At 38.3% G+C, this 18036-nt stretch overlaps 1 long non-coding RNA gene across 2 annotated transcripts in view; it reads right to left on the bottom strand.

The window, feature by feature from the left end:
• LOC309631771 overlaps positions 1 to 18036 on the bottom strand; it is a 253878-nt gene that overhangs the window by 217075 nt on the left and 18767 nt on the right. The window lies entirely within an intron of this gene.

Here is an 18036-nt window from a genome sequence, read left to right as displayed (position 1 = left end):
TTTAAGTAACATGTTCTCACAACTATTAAAAAATGGATTTGTTTAAATATAAATTAAAATGATAAACACTTAAGATTAACTAAGAAAAAAAGAGAGAAGACTCAACTAAAATCAGAAACAAAAGAGCAGACATTATTATAACTAATACCACAGAAATAAAAAAGATCACAAGGGACTATTATGAAAAATTATACCAATAAACTGGACAATCTAGAAGAAACGGATAATTTCTAGGAACATACAAGGTACCAAGACCGAATTATGAAGAAGTAGAAAATATGAACAGACCTATAACTAGTCAGGAGGATGAATAAGTAATCAAAAACCTCTCAACAAGAGAAAAACCCAGGACCAGATGGATTCACTGGTGAATTCTACCAAACATTTGAAGAATTAATACCAATCCTTCTTAAACTCTTCCAAAAAACAGAGGAGGGAACCCTTCTAAACTCATTTTATGATGTCAGCATTACCCTGATACCAAAGCCAGAAAACACACTACAAAAAAAGAAACCTTAAAGACTATTATCTCTGATTAATGCTGATGCAAAAATCCTCAACAAAATACTAGCAAACCAAATTCAACAGTGCATTAAAAAACATGGTATTTATTCTTGCAATGCAAAGATGGTTCAGCATACAAAAATCAATCAAATGTAATCACCACATGAACAAAATGAAGGACAAAAAATGATCTCAGTTGATGCAGAAAAAGCCTTTGACAAAATTCAACAATTATTCATGATTGTAAAAAAACTCAACAAACTAGAAATAGAAGGAAATAATATCAACATAATAAAGGTCATATATGAAAAGCCATATATGAAAATTTCTGCAGATCCATTGCACAACAATATGAACACACTTAACACTACTGAACTCTACACTTAAAAATGGTAAAGATGATGAATTTTATGTCATGTGTTTTTTACAACAATTTTTTAAAAGTGGAGAGAGAACTCATGACCAGTTTTTTTCACAGATGTTTTCCTGCAACATGCACTTGGAGGCGGTTGAAAGGAATAAACAGTAAGCTGTCCAGGTGGAATGAAGGAAGTGGTCAGATAAACAAGTATCAACAGTTATATGTGTTAAGTGAGAATAACATGATAGGAAACCAGAATTGTTACATGAGTACCAATATATACAGGAGCCTGTAGTTCAGATGTCAGGATGTGTACCTTTATAATAGATTTAAATGACTCAATGCTTTTTCTCCTCAAAGATTTAGTACTTACTTCATTATTATCACTGTATTAGTTTGCTAGGATTGCCATAACAAAATACCACATTCTGGTGTTTTTCCTCACAATTCTGGAGGCTGAAAGCCCAAGATCAAGATGTCAACAGGTTTGGTTTCTCCCAAGGTCTCTCTCCTTGGCCTGCTGATGCCCTTTTCTCAGTGCACATGCATCCCTGATGTTGCTCTCTGTATGTCCTAATCTCTTTTTATAAGGACACCAGTCAGATTGGATTAGGGCTCACCGTAATAGCCTCACTTAACCATAATTACCTCTTTAAAAACCCTACCTCCAAATACAGTAATATCCTGAGGTAATGGGGGGTTACAACTTCAGCATAGGAATTTAGGGGGAACACAATTCAATCCATATCAATCACACAGTTTAATCTCCTAGTTAATTGTACATGTGGTTTTTCCTAAAGAAAAACAGAAGAGCTATGGACGAATAGTTCAGGTCATATGCTGTCAACCAGGGAAAATAGGAGAATGTAATTCTTTTCTGCTCTCAGCATCACCAGCCACTTACGCTTCAAACCATATTTTTGAGGCATTCACTATAGGCAATTTCACAAATTATACATTTCTACAGATGCAGCTTCTGTTTGTTTGTTTGGTTGGTTGGTTGGTTAGTTTATTGGTTAGCTATTCTACGTTTTACTCAGTAGCAGGAAAAAAACATCAAAAAGCAGGCTGTCAGGGCCAAGTGAAAGCTTGGAAGAACAACATCTCTATAATTCTGCAAGACTGTTCCCAAGAGATTTCACCACATCCTTGGGGAAGTCTGAAAGCAAAACTTTTCCTCAAAAGGTTTTAATATTCTGGCCTCCAGACTTACTCTGGACTGGGAAGTCCCTAAGTATTTTTAAATGAAATTTAAAAGAATTGTAGAAATACTTCAAAAGATTTTTTTAATATTCTAAATGAAAAGGCAATTTAATTCTGACCCCCGGAAACCAGATATATTTTCTCTTTTCCAGGTTCATTTTACAGTCATTTCTATAATACACTCAACAGCCATTCATTTTCTCTTCTGAATTTTTACCTGATTTAAATTCTTAAGAAAATTATATTCTTGCACACACTGACTAATTTTCTCAGTTATCACTGATATCAGTAAATATTTATAAAGACCAGCTGGGTAAGCTGCATTAACTAAATACATATATTCTTGACAAAATACAGCTCAAGAGCTATTTTTAATTTAAGAGGCTAAATGGTATATTTAAGTGAATATTAATGTGTGTGTTTATTTGTTGGTTTAGTTTCTATTAATGTAAATTCACAGAATTGAGGAAAACAACCCAATTCACAGCTTTGTGTAATTTATAAAGAGCTATGTACTAAATATATTCCCTTTTCAATAATATGAGATCTGGCACATTTTTCAATCTATAAAATAGAAAAATACAGGATAATAATTTAGAACAATTTCTAAATGGATGAGAAAATGAGATTGTTCAAATTTAAATATAATCTGAGAGACCAGTTCACCATATCGATTAGAACATCTCTGTTTATACAGATTTGATGTTTCCAACCACTGTTTTTTTAAATGTACAATCAAATTCATGAACTTTACACCCCAAATACTGTTTACAAAGGTCCAAATTTTTTTCCATGATTTTATCTTACAAATATTGATCTACATTAAACATTATTTTAAAAGTTACATATTTCTATTTGTAGGTTAGAGTGCTTATTAAATATGTCATTTAATCTCTCTACTACACTAATAACATTCTTAAATACAGCTTACTACATTAAAGAAAAAAGCCATTCTAGTTCAATGGGAATATCAGCTAGAGAACTGAATATCTATAACAGAACATTCAACATTCAAGTGAGGTGATCAGAATGTTAAATTTCAAATAGATTGATATAATATCAAATTTTCCTCTATCAACCTAGAGATACTGGCACACAATATTTTTCTACCTCCCTGAAAAGTTCAGGAAACAAATAAAGCAATGTCATGTTAGTATTTAAAATGATAACATCAAGGAAATAGTGATGATGACCTATATGTTGCTCCCCTTTTTTTTTAACTTTCCTTGAAGACACAGAAGAACCAATTTTTTATAACTCCCAGATTAGATTGGACACTGGTGTCCATTAATACAGCATAAAATAGGGGATAGGATGAGTTGAGAATAGATTGTATTTAAATGTCAACTTCCACCTAACTTTCAGAACACTGATGTCTTCTTGGCTTCTGAGATCATCCTAACAAAGTAAATATGAGAGCACTAATATGAGGAAATATTCCTGCCAGACAGTCTAAAAACATGAGAAGACAAGCCCATGACAGCCATTAAAATAAGCCCTCATTCTCTACATAAGACTTACATAAGGCAAACATTTTCATCTCCTAATTGTTTATCTGCCACCCAGCGTACTTCTGGACTATCTTTTTTCATCAAGTTTTTGGCCTGATGAAACACAAATTAATTTTAGTACCAGATTTTTTTAATTTTTACTGAAATTATATATATATATATATTATATATTCTTTTTTTACATTCTCTTCCATTATACGTTTTTACAAGATATTGAGTATAGTTCCCTGCGATGTACAGTAGGTCTTTGTTGGTTATCTATTTTATATATATTAGTGTGTATATTTTAATCCCAAACTCGTAATTTATCCCTCCCTTCCTCCCCTTTGGTAGTCATGTTTGTTTTCTATGTCTGTGAGTCTGTTTTGTAAGAAAGTTCACTTGTATCATTTTTTTTAAGATTCTGCATATAAGTGATATCATATGATATTTGGCTTTCTCTGCCTGACTTACTTCACTTAGTATGATAATCTCTAGGTCCATCCATGTTGCTGCAAATGGCATTATTTCATTCTTTTTTATGGCTGAGTGATATTCCATTGTGTATATATATATATATATATATATATATATATATATATATATATATATGTATATATATATACCACATCCTCTTTATCTAGTCATCTGTCGATGGACACTTAGGTTGCTTTCATGTCTTTTTCACAATATTGATTCTTCCAGTCCAATAATACAGTATATCTTTCCATTTGTTTGTGTCATCTTTGATTTCTTTCATCAGAGTCTTATAGTTCTCAGAGTACAGGTCTTTTGCCTCCTTAGGTAGGTTTGTTCCTAGGTATTTTATTCTTTTTGATATGATGGTAAATGGGACTGTTTCCTTAATTTCTCTTTCTGACCTTTCATTGTTAGTGTATAGAAATATAACAGATTTCTGTGTATTAATTTTATCCTGCAACTTTACCAAATTCATTGATGAGCTCTAGTAGTTTTCTGGTAGCATCTTTAGGATTTTCTATGTATAGTAAGTATCATGTCATCTGCAAACAGTGACAGTTTTACTTCTTCTTTTCCAATTTGGATTCCTTTTATTTCTTTTTCTTCTCTGACTATTCTGGCTAGGACTTCCAAAACTATGTTGAATAAAAGTGGCGAGAGTGGACATCCTTTTCTTATTCCTGATCTTAGAGGAAATGCTTTCAGCTTTTCACCGGTGAGTATGATGTTAGCTGTGGGTTTGTCATATACCATGTTGAAGAACACCGAGATAAAAATACGGAGCCACATAGAGTACATAAGAAGGTCAAAGAAAAGTACATTTATATGTTTTTTGCCATTTCTTACTTTCTTGAGTGAGAAGTTGATGGCATTTTATAACTGATTTCTATGCTTCTATTTCTCCGTTAAAATATTACCAAGTCATCAGTGATTCTACCTTTGGTCAGAAAACCTCTCCTGCCAACACTCCTATCTAATCTTATAATGAAAAAATTACATGTTTACATATAAAAGCTGACATGCTGACTGTGTTTGATGGTTGGCAGGAATTGGAAAGGAAACACATTATCCAACAACCACAGTACTAAGAAAACAGGCTCCTTTTGCAAGATTTATTCCTAATTCTTTTGGGGTTAGAGAGCAAAATGTGATAAGAAGGATTATTGCTTCTGACACCAGTTGTATTCCACTTGTCTCTCTGTAAAGGCTCTCCTGTTATCTCAGCAATCATTTTGATGTGGCTGACTCTAGCCCAACTCCCGCCCTGCCCTCCAGACCAATATTTCAACTTTTCAACCTAACAGTTGACACATCCAACTGGATGTTCAGCTAACACCTCTGGCTCCAAAATGTTCAAAATGGAGCCTCTCATCTCTGCCCTCCATCTACTTCCCTTTCCCCTATCTTAATAAACCTCCTTTCTCACTTTTCTGTTTCCTATTTGCCACCACTATCTGTCACCTGTCTTTGAGGTCATGTATGGGTCCTTCTTCCATCTAGATGCTACATCAGCCTGTCTTTACCAAGCTAAGTTCCTATTTTTGTGTCTACTATTGTCAAAGCCCTCAGTCTCTCCTTGAAGCAATTGGTCCTATATTCTGCTATAAGATATGTCTCCCTACAGCACAGCTGTCCCAGGCTACCACTAGCCCATCTGGTGCTTTTGTACAAATCAGAAAAGACACCCCATCTTCAACACACTTGACTTATCTGTCAGGAAACCTGTCATAACATATTTACAATGACTGGTCATAATAAATATAGAAATATACAGAGTTATCTTGTGAATGGCACCCTCTAAGATTTTCAGTGGACAATCTGCACACAACACCGGGCAGCCCTATGACCGTACCATCCCTCAACTCTACACATTTTAACAACCTCATCACCTGTGAAAATAAATGCACACCTGTCAGCCTAGTACAGGAAATTCACCACGCTTGGCGTCAGCCTGAATCTCCTATATTATTTCCTATTTCTCACCTCCTTACATACCTATGCTCCACTCTAGCTGGCACAGTTTCTCAGAACTGACTCACACCTGCCTATCACCTTGCTTTTAATTCTTTGTCTCCCTGGTATGCCCTCTTTCCCTCTTTTCACCTATAAATATCCCATCTATTTTTCAAATGTCATTTCTTCCACGAAGCTGTATGTTTTCCCAACCCCAAACAGAAGTGAGCATTCTCTCCTTTGAATCTCGCTGAACTTTGTTTATACCTCAGTTACAATATGTGTAATATATACTGCCTTTTATTAGAGTTATTGGCTCATTTGATTGATTCTGTACTAGATGGTAAACGTCTTGAAGTTCTGGATATTATGTTCGATTTTATGTCTTCTTCAGGGTCAAATCGAGGATTTCATGCAAAATAATTTTTTTTTAATTTGTTTAATTGAACTAAATTAGTAAGCCTCACTCCCAATAAATATGCATTAGATTTTTGTGGGTAAAAGTCTTCCTTATTCCTTAGGAACATTATCAGTAAGGAATTTTTTATTTTTTATTTAATTGCCAAAAATTTAGAATAAATAATAATGTTTTTAGTCTCCTTATCTACATCATATTCCATTTACTTCACTTCTGCATTAGCTGGAAAACAGTCCATTGCTATAAGATATATAACCCATAAGTCATATGCTCACTATTTTATTTTGTTCAACCAAGTAGTGTTAAATATGATTCCTTTTTGTCTTTGTCTTATAAAGTTAGCCTATCACTGATTACATAGGTCTCATTCCTCCAACATCTTCAGTGTAAATACATAAGAAAAGTCTTTCAAAGAGAGTGGGTGACGAGGTATTTTCTTATTCAAAAAGGAGATCCAGCTCACAAATAATTATGGGACAGGAAGCATCTTTATCCTCCACCTGCTGTGACTACTGTGCCACTGTGGATTTTAAAGAGCTCAAGATCTCAACTGAATTGAGAACTATTCATTCATTTTATCATTTTGTTGTTAAAGCTATACAGAGACAGTGCTAATGAGACATCATTATTATTTGATTCAATTCGGATAACATAAATATGTGATAAATACATGATTTTTAAAGATTATGTCTCTCACGCCCAAGGAACCCTAAGCATGTGTCAGAAACTGGGCCCTGGATGTCAATTAAAAATTGTGATGATCAATGACACACAGACACAAATGCAAGCAAGACTGACAATATTTATAATTTAAAATCATTTTCAAGTCCCTGCTATGCCATACTTCTTTCATTGACTGAGGCCAGCAACCAAATACAGACACTTGCATTCAATTGCCCTCTGAGATGAGAGCAAAGAAAAGGTTCACTTGCACTGATAAACTCATTTTCTACCTGTTTATCAACTTGAGGATACATTTTCCTTTTTTGTTTTGTCTCTTAGCAAGATCAGAATTACCTGAGATTAAACTCTTACTTTCTAGGCCCCAAAATACATATGAATGCTGGTGTTAAGGAACTCCAAGGATAGTAATTTTCAATCACAGGGATTTGAAGTTCACCTGTTTACCATTCCCACTCATATCTGAAATTCCTCTACAGCTTCTCTAACATGTGGTCATCTAATCTCCACTTTAATGTGTCTAGTATTAGGAAGCTCACTGTTACACAAAGACTCCTTTTCCCTGAATTAATTCAAACTTCAGAAAGCCCTTCCTAATGATGTACTGAAATCTACCTTTTTGTCTAACTTCCCTTTCATTCCTATTTCTACTATTTCTACCCTCCAGAGCTACAATTTTTTGTTTTAACTCCCATTTAAATCACGTTCCTCCTTTGAATATTTAATTAAAACTGCCTTGCCCGTCCTTAGATTTTAATCCTAGCTCTGCTACTTACCAGCTTTATTTGCCATGCTGGCTTTATATGTCTTTAAAGACACTAAAGACCCTGGAAAAGTTACTCAGTATCTTTAATCCTCAGTGGTTTCCTCTATAACAGGGAGGTGAAAATAGGATCCATCTCATATGGTTTATCTTAAGGATTTCATGAGAAAAACACTTATAGAAGTGCTTAGCACATTTTCAGTACCCCCTTTGATTACTGCAAACACCTCCTGTTTTTATATGGGAAGCCCTCTTTCTCTCAGTCCATCACCATCCCTCCATTTTTGTTTTTGTTCAAATTGCTCTTTCACAATGCTTTTTCCACCTGCCCGACATACAAAGAGAAAATGGCAAGGATGTTGCTATGTCACAATTCTAGTGACTCCTAGTAATACACTCAAGTCTCATTTGTTCCTTTGAGGTGTACCTTCTCTGTAGGCTGGAGCTCAGCACAATGTTAAAGAAGGTCACAATGCTGATTAGCATTGACCGCTCCCCTCTTGGAATTTCCACTCAAGGCTCCTCATCCCAGCCATTAATCCCCTCTCAGAGCTACAGAATCTAGACTGTCACAGGTACTCTTTCTCCTCCAGCTTCTCTGAGGCCCCAACAGAGAAAAAGTTAAGTAAACTCATATGCTCCATGTTCTTTTTTGTCAGGGCCCTTGCACTGGCCAGCTAATCTAACAAATTTTGCTATCGAGCTAATGAGAACTAATGGTTTAATATTTTGCCTTTCTAAGTAACAAAAAAATGCTATATTTTAGACCAACAACAGAAACTTGACATGACTTTAAGTCTTGGAGAACACTTGATTTTATCCTGTAGGTATCTTAACAACTATGCTTATAAGTTTATTTTTCTTATACTTTAAATTTACCTTAATTTAATGTTCTGTGTATGTGTGTATGCAGGGCATCACAGATCCCCATATCTGTTAATAAGAAGTGGTAACTTCCTTAGAACACCAATGACGGCAATCTAAGGCAATGGTCAGAGATGGGTTTCTCAGTAAGAAATCTTGAGAATTTTTGTTCCCACAGAAGTTCACACCATATATAACTTAGTCTAATCCTAAAACAAATTAATTCTGATCCCATGCTATGAACATACTTATACATAAAGAGATATTTCACAACTGCTGTTGTTGCTTTTTGGAGGTGAATGTTCACTGTCAACTTATGATTACCTAAAGATTAAGAAATTAACCTAAAAAGAGAAAGGAAGAGATGAATGTCAAATGCCCTAAGGCTAGAAGTAGTGAGCCTCTCTTTCCTCACTATTTTCCAATGCTTTCTTAATGCCAGACTTCAAAATGAATCATCCAAGAAACTGAAAAGATACTTATCATCAAATAGGCTTTTAACCAAAGTCAACAAAAGCACAACTTACTTGTATATTTTATGTATCTCCAAAACAGGAAGGGACTGAAATTCCTCTAAAAGTTAGACTATTCTCTGAACAGCATCCTCTCAACCTTTCCATTTAGAAGTTGTCCATGCTAAATATGAGATCACTCTTTGAAGTAAATTTACAGTAATATGTTCAAATCGAGTTTGCTCACATTAGTGGCTGGCTTTTCTGAGAAACATCTTCTATTGGCTTGTTTTCTATTTTGAGGGAAGTGGCAAATTTCAAGAAGCCTATCTTAGAGAAATTTAAATGTAAATAAAATAAGAAAACCAATCAGTGACTTGAAGGGTTGTTTCAGCTATTAAACAAGACACTTTGGGTCTTCTGTGCCACTCACCATAAAGAAACCATTTATGTTGATCAAGTTGATAAAGACTAAGGCGTCAGTAAAGTTCATCTTTTGTTTTCACATTCAAAATTCTCATTTGTAAAACAAGGAGGAACATGATTATTACTCCACACAAAATTGTAGAAACGACACAGACATGTCATGAACAAAAGACATTAAAGAGACCTTTTCTATGGAAATTGGATGGGGGTGTGGGTGGAAGACGTGAGCCAATAGGAATATTTAACTGGGGTCAACCAGTTAACCAGTTAACCGGGCTTGCAACCTGATGTCAGAGATGTTTCTTAAAATAATCAAAGAATAAAATACTTGTATCTCACATTCTTAAATACTTTAATTTCTAAGGAGATTAAACCACATTTTGAGTCAACATTCTACACATCCTAGATGTGCCATTGTTTTCAAGAATATGACAATTTCCTAATGTAACCGAAAGTGGGGTCCGGCTGCTTGCCGCTCAAAAGCCAATAAAGAGGCCAGGTTGGTGGAAAGGAAAGTTTGCTTTATTTTGGATGCCGGCAACCAGTTGCAGGGGGAGGGTGGACATCTGTCCAAAGGCCGACTCCCCCTGCCCCGACAATCAGGGGGCAAGAGCTTTTATAGACAGAGGGAGGGGGCTACATGCAGAAACAATACAATCAGCTCTGCAGTCATCTTGAAATTGGTCATCAGTGGTCTGACCAGCATCATCTTGATTGTTTTAGGTACAGTTAATCTTCAGTTCCAGGGTCGTTTGTTTCCATTTCTTTGAGGCCACTTCTCGGAACTGTGGCAGCTTATGTCATGGCTACAGCCTGGTCATCATGTAGTTAACTTCTTCCACCTGGTGGGGGTTTCATTATCTATAAGACAGCTCACAGGATATGGCTCAGAATATTATCTATATCCCTTAAGGAAGAACTAAAGGTCCTTGAATATGCTTAATGACTAAACTATTCTTATTTGGTCTCCTTTGACTGTTTTCCTTTGTTTCTGCATTTTCTCACTTCTCTGATTAAACTTATTTTTGGCTAAAGTTTTTCCACAGACAAAAGGCAGGCTGAGGACACGGGGCAGCAAGGACCATAGGGTCCTGCTCCATTTCACTAACACATGTGTTATCTTACTCTCTAGAAGCCCTTCTTGACCTCAAGGTTCCCTTCCCTTTCCCCTTTAGAACATGTATCAGGGGACTTTGTACAGTTATACGCCACCTTAGGTCAGCCCCAAGCTGCTGAGACCTTAAATCTGATAAGGGATTACACAATGTCAGTAACTTATTCTGCAGCTCATCTTCTTACCCCTGACAAGTAAAGTATTAGAAAAATCCTTAGGGAGTCAGCAGTCTTTGAGTGTCATATCAACTATGCCACCTATTAGCAGTTTGACTTTGGGGAAATTATTATACTTCATACAACTTCAGCTTTTTTTTTTTTTTTTTGGCTGCTTTGGGTCTTTGTTGCTGCACGCGAGCTTTCTCTAGTTGCAGTGAGTGGGGGCTACTCTTTGTTGCGGTGCATGGGCTTCTCATTGTGGTGGTTTCTCTTGTTGTGGAGCACAGGCTCTAGGCATATGGGCTTCAGTAGTTGTGGCATGCGGGCTCAGTAGTTGTGGCTCACGGGCTCTAGAGCGCAGGCTCAGTAGTTGAGGCGCATGGGCTTAGTTGCTCCGCAGCATGTGGGATCTTCCCGGACCAGGGCTCGAACCCGTGTCCCCTGCATTGGCAGGCGGATTCTTAACCACTGCACCACCAGGGAAGTTTCAACTTCAGCTTTTTGAGTGTTTAATGAGAATAATACTTTGCTCATTTGCTCATTCAGGAAGTATTGGGGTCTACTAAGGCCAGACATGATCTTCAAAGCTGGAGACACCTCTTGAAACCAGACCCTGCCTCTCACCTTGAGAAGTTTATGATTTAAAAGAGGATGCAGAGGACTTCCCTGGTGGTGCAGTGGTTAAGAATCTGCCTGCCAATACAGAGGACACAGGTTCGATCCCTGGTCTGGGAAGATCCCACATGCCGCAGAGCAACTAAGCCCGTGTGCCACAACTACTGAGCCTGCACTCTAGAGCCCACAAGCCACAACTACTGAGCCTGCATGCCACAACTACTGAGCCCACGCACCACAACTACTGAAGCCTGCACGCCCTAGAGCCTGCGCACCACAACTACTGAGCCCACGTACCACAACTACTGAAGCCCGCGTGCTCTATGGCCCACATGCTGCAACTACTGAGCCCGCGCTCTAGAGCCCATGTGCCACAACTACAGAGCCCACATGCCGCAACTACTGAAGCCCACACGCCTAGAGCCCGTGCTCCACAACGAGAAGCCACCACAATGAGAAGCCCGTGCACCGCAACAAAGAGTAGCCCCCGCTCAATATAACCAGAGAAAGCCCGCGCACAGCAACAAAAACCCAATGCAGCCAAAAGTAAGATAAAATAAAATAAAAATAAATATAACATCTTAAATAATTTATAATAAATATTACTAGTAGAAATAATCAATATAAATATTCTATTCATGGTAAAATGTTTTATAGATTAAAAACTGACTAAAACGTATCTTATTGATAGAATATATAGCTACAAGAGCAGAGCAAGTAACAACTGTACTTTATACAAATAAACAATAAAAAATTAAAGTTAACAGTAGTTAAGCCTCAATATCTTTCCACTTAAAAATACTTATACAGCTTCTATCATTCCAGGCACTACTCTGAGAGCTTTAAAAAAACATAGTTTACAGGCACACCTCAGAGATATCGCGAGTTCAGTTCCAGACCACTGCAATAAAGTGAATATTGCAATAAAGTGAGTCACACAAATTTTTTGGTTTCCCAGTACATATTATAAAAATTATGTTTACACTACACTGTAATCTATTAAGTATGCAACAGCATTATGTCTAAAAAATGTACATACCTTAATTTAAAAATACTTTAATGCTAAAAAATGCCAAGACATAATTATAATAGTAACATCGAAGATCACTGATGACAGATCACCATAACAAATATAATAATGAAAACATTTGAAATATTGCAAGAATTAGAAAAGTAACACAGAGACATGAAGTGAGCAAACGCTGTTGGAAAAATGGTGCCGATAAACTTGATCAACACAGAGTTGCCACAAATCTTCTGTTTGCAAAAAATGTATTATCTGCAAAGCGCAATAAAGCAAATGCAATAAAATGAGGTATGCATGTGTTAACTCTCATCATAGGATTAATCACAGACTTATCACGGGACATTATAAAAACATCCTATGAGTTAGATGCTAATATTATCCCCGTTTTTTAATAGATGAGAGGAGTAGAACAGAGAAAGTTAAGAAACTTATCCCAAGTAACACAGCTGGCAGTGGCAGAGGCAGTTTTGGAATCCATCAATCTAGTCCCTGAGTTTGTTCTATGTACTGCTCTCTTTCTAATAAAACTTTATTATTGATTAGAACATTAAAGAAGACTCACATCTTTGTATCGGAATTTATATCTGCAAATTTTGACACAAGCAAATTGAGCTTGTTAGAAATAATAGCCACAAAACTCACAATGCAAAAGCTAAAATCAGTATGACATGACATGAACAAAACAACTATGAATTAATAATTTCTGGGAATTTATACAAAAAACAGTTGATTGTAAAAATAATTTTTGAAAAAAATAAAATAAACTTTTAAAATGACATAAGTATGCTATACGAAATAGTTATCTATGAGTGAAATAGGTTTTATGCAGTTAGCTTGCCTATGTGAGTTGGGATGGGCCAAGTAAAGCTATGGTAACAGATGACAAACACATTCCAATTACTTCAGTGGTCTGAAGTTGAAAAGTTTATTTTTCATTCATGCTATATGTCTATCACATTTTGGCAGGAGTTTCTGTACCCATTGTTCTCTCTTGGGACTTTCTGGAGTGTCACTGATTGAGGTGACAAGTATCATCTCTCTTATTTCTTTGGCCACGGCAAGTCATCTGGCCATGGCTACCTTCAAGCAGGTGGGGAAATACCATCAGAAACAGAGGGGAACTACTTATTAGTGAGAAGTTTTCAATCAAGATTTATCAGCACACAGCTCCCAGATAAATACACAAAATCAGTCCTCAGATTAAAAGGAAGATAGAGAAGCAGGATGTGTCTATAGGTAGGCAACCAACATTTTCTGCCACCATCAATGCTAGAAATAATAATAAACATGATAACAATAGCCAACATTCATTGAGAACTCACAAAATGCCAGTCACTGTGTTCTGTATGCATTTGTCATTTAATTCCAAAATCCCACCAAGGAAGTGTTTGTCTATTTTCTAGAAAACAAAACTGAAGAACAGAGAAGTAAAATACCTTTCTGGACCTTAGAGCTGGTAACTTGTTGGAGCTAGAAAAATAAACTAGACAATCTGATAAATATCCCCTCTTAGAACTGCTCCCCTAGACTACTTCCCCTATAGTGTTTCTCTTCTGAATTGCACAAGATTCAGAGTTTAGAGCATTTTATTTCTGGATATTGCAGGCTTTGCAACTATATTCATCAGTGGATCTTGACTGCAAAGTAGAAGCTGACCCTGGCGGTTTAGCTATAACTGGAAAAGACAACTTCCACAAAATTTTCTCATAAAGCCTGTTGCCAAGATCGTTGAGAACAGCATGTGCTTTTCCAGATTACAGTGATAAGAAGGTCGACGTTGCTGAGGGCTGCAAGTCCTAACAAAGCAGCACGTCTCCAGGAGAGGGATATTTCTGCTGGCCTCCACAAAAGCCTGTGCAATGGTTTCTTGGGGAGCAGCTGGCTAAGACTGTTGGGAAACCACACTGAAGAGATTCACGCTGTTGGAAGGGCCATCAACAGGAAATGGTCACTAGATTGCCTTAAATCCACTGAGCTCGCAGAGGGCTGCTGCTGCAACCGGCTGGACATTACCATGCTGTCCATTCACTTGAAGACTAAAGGACCCCTTCTGTTCTAAAGGGGGAGTAATTGAAGAAAAAATGAGCTTCTGCCTAAATAAATTGTATTCAAATTACTCACCCACACCTGGGAATTTACACCAATCATACCAAGAAAAAAGTAACTATTACAGTGTCTGGTATCTGCTGAGCTGTAAATCTCTTCAATAGGTGCTTCTCATGGGTTGGCAGGTGCTGATGTTAAATGGCCTCTAGCAAACACATGCAAACACACACACACACTCCCTCTCTCTGTCTCTCTCCCCATGTCTTCCTTTTTTGCCCCAAGTTCTTTCAATTACATTGGATCTCTTTCTGCACCTCCACTGGATCCTTTCTCTCACCCTTGGGGTACACAAAACTCTGAGGAGATCCTCAGAGCTATTAGATCAGGCGCTTCATCAGGCCATGGCTGGTCTGCTACTCCAGCCCCAAGATAACCAAGGGGCTTCTAACAGTATTCCAGTCTCCCCTGGCTACACCTCGGAACCCTGGGACATGATGAACCAATTCCCTTCTGCTTGGGAGGTGGGAGTGAGGGAATACAGGGCAGGATTTGGGTCTCTCTCATTAACTCTTACATCATCATACATTCTTTGATTTTGGCATAATCTCCATGCTTTATTACCTCAGGAGTTTGGATTCTGATATCCATAAGCCAAGCACTTGAACTTTAAAGCACCTTATCTATCTCAAGCACCTGGCTTCCAAAAATTTCATCTCTGCTCTACGTTTCAAAATCCATTCATCAATCCAACTGATGTTCCCTTTCAAAGCTACACATGTCCTCCCTCTGTGGGTGGTGTATAAAGAAAATTATATTACGGGAAAAAGGTAATGGGTTCCAAGCTGCCCTACAGAGGAACAGGAAAGCGGGGTCAAGAACTCTGACAAATGTATCTCAAAATATCATTTGTTGGATATGTGTTCTGGAATGCTGGTGTTTCTCCTATTTTGAGGTTACTCTCATAACTGTAATAGCTACATTTATGTAGCATTTACTATGCGTCAGCACCTTAGATGACTTTACCCTCTAAACCTCACAAAACATTATGAGTTGGAACTTTTATCTCCTTTCACAGATAAGGAAAGGGAGTCTTGCGTATGCTTATTAATTTGGCTAAGTTCACACAGGTAGTAGATAGTGGAGCCAGGCACTATGTGAGTCCCTGAGTGTACAAAGATTAATGATACAAAGATGAATAAAACAAAGATGAATGCACCAATAAGGTGTAGACATCAGACACTTAAATGGACCCTGATAGCCCATGTGGCTAGGACTGTTATTGGGGTTTACACACATAGGCAGGGCATTTGACTAGGATTATGGCTGACTTCCTAAAGACATTAAGACCTGAGTTGATTCAGGAAGGCTAAGCAGGAAGTTTAGGCAGGTGAAAGAAATGAGAGAGGAAGAAAATAAAGGGTATTTCAGGCCCAAGAAATAGAATCAACAAAAGCACGGAGGCAAGCTTAAACAGAATAATTTGCTCCCTACTTAGGCCTATTTCTCCAGTTACCTACTGTTGTGTAACAAGCCACCTGAAAACTTAGTGTCTTATAACATCAGTTATTTTGCTTACAAACCTGCAATTTGGACAGGGCTTTGCGGGAACCCCTTATCTCTGCGTTGCCTGGCTTCATCTGGGAGAGCTTAAAGGCTAGAGCTAGAATCAGTGAAGGCTGTCTCATATGTGAGTTGGTAATGGCAATAGGTTGAGACCTTAGCTGAGTCTGTGGCCTGATCAGCCTAGCCCTGGCCTGTCCCTGTGGCTTAAGCTTCTTCACAACATGGTGGCTGGGTTACAGGGGTGAGCACCCTGAGAGAGAGTAAACCAGGTAGAAGCCATATCACGTTTTTTGACTTAGTCTTGTAGTCATGCAGTGTCACTGCTATCACCTTCTCTTTGTCAAGACAGCCACAAAACGCCATCCAGTTTCAAAGAGAGGAGCAAAGACCTCAACCCTTGAGGGTGTATGGCAAGGTTTTGGAGGAGCATGTGGAAGTGGAAATATGGTTGTGATCATTTTTTCAATATACAATCTGACATAGCTATAAACAGGAAAGAACAATATACAATGCATATAGCCCTCTCCCATAACAATTTTGTCATTCCTGATCTAATCACACTATCAGCTGGATGAGATCACTGATTGACTCATATCTTTTTTGGAGGAGGTTAACAGCATTAAGCCAAGAAAAGAATTTAAGTCATTCACTATCCACACAACAAGTTGGGCACAGGGAGATCCTGTCATCTCTGCACAAAATCCAAAGAACACATTCATGAACTGTCTGCAACAAGGACTCAGCTAAAAATTGTGTCCAAAGGCTTGAATTGGACTCTTCGATTAAAAGACCATTTGAGGGCTTCCCTGGTGGTGCAGTGGTTGAGAATCTGCCTGCCAATGCAGGGGACACGGGTTCGAGCCCTGGTCTGGGAAGATCCCACATGCCGTGGAGCAACTGGGCCCATGAGCTACAACTACTGAGCTTGCGCGTCTGGAGCCCGTGCTCCGCAACAAGAGAGGCCGCGATGGTGAGAGGCCCGGGCACCACGATGAAGAGCGGCCCCCGCTTGCCGCAACTAGAGAAAGCCCTCGCACAGAAACGAAGACCCAACATAGCCAAAAAAAAAAAAAAAAAAAACCATTTGAACCTGTTTGTCCCAGACTGCCATGGGTGCCTCTATTTCTCTAGGCAGTAATCTATACGTCTTGACCAGGAATCCCTAATGAGTCTGCAGTCATTTCAGGAAGGGTTTTATTGTTTGTGGGAATGTCTTCAGAACGGTTTGAACACTCTTAGCTTCATCTCACTTACGGAGTACAACAATCACAGCCCCATGCCATTTAATCCTAAAGTTGTAAGACGCCAAGGTTTCTATGCCCTACAGGGCTCAGAGTACAAGTGGCTCAGTATTTCGTGCCCTGTTAATAAAATGTAAAGTGGCTTTTCTCAGGCAACTTGGAATGAAGCTGAAAAGATAAGAGCCCTCCTATCTAGAAGAATTTCGCTCTGAATTTTCAGTTTCTTAACCACCTCCCCTCCCACTGCCATGGAATCATAAGAGACCCAGAGTAGAGCACCAATGTCCTCACCACGGTCTCCCACAGTGACGAGATGAGAAACAATGGTGAGCAAATCCGGACAGGAACCCGGTTACCAAGGAATTTACGTTCTAATACGAGGGACAGAGGTTTACCAAAGCCCCACAAATATGGGACGTAATCGAGAAGATAAATGCTACGAAGGAAAAGCACGAAGAAAGCCCTGAGGGAAGTGGCAGTTGGGCTGAAGCTGCAGAATGGGTATGAGTTAACCTGGAGGCCGCGGTGAGCGGGGGAGAGGGACGGAAGGGCGTTCCACACAGAACAAAACGAGCAGGGGCCTCGCAGGCCGGAGCCCGGTGAACCCCGGGACAGAAGGCACAGCACCCAGGACGCCTGGAACCGCGGGACCAGGGGAGCCTGGAGGGCCTCTGTCC

This window comes from Balaenoptera borealis (assembly GCF_965194805.1).
Source record: "Balaenoptera borealis genome assembly, chromosome: 7".
Lineage (NCBI taxonomy): Eukaryota > Metazoa > Chordata > Mammalia > Artiodactyla > Balaenopteridae > Balaenoptera > Balaenoptera borealis.
This window is presented reverse-complemented; position numbering and strand designations above follow the sequence as displayed.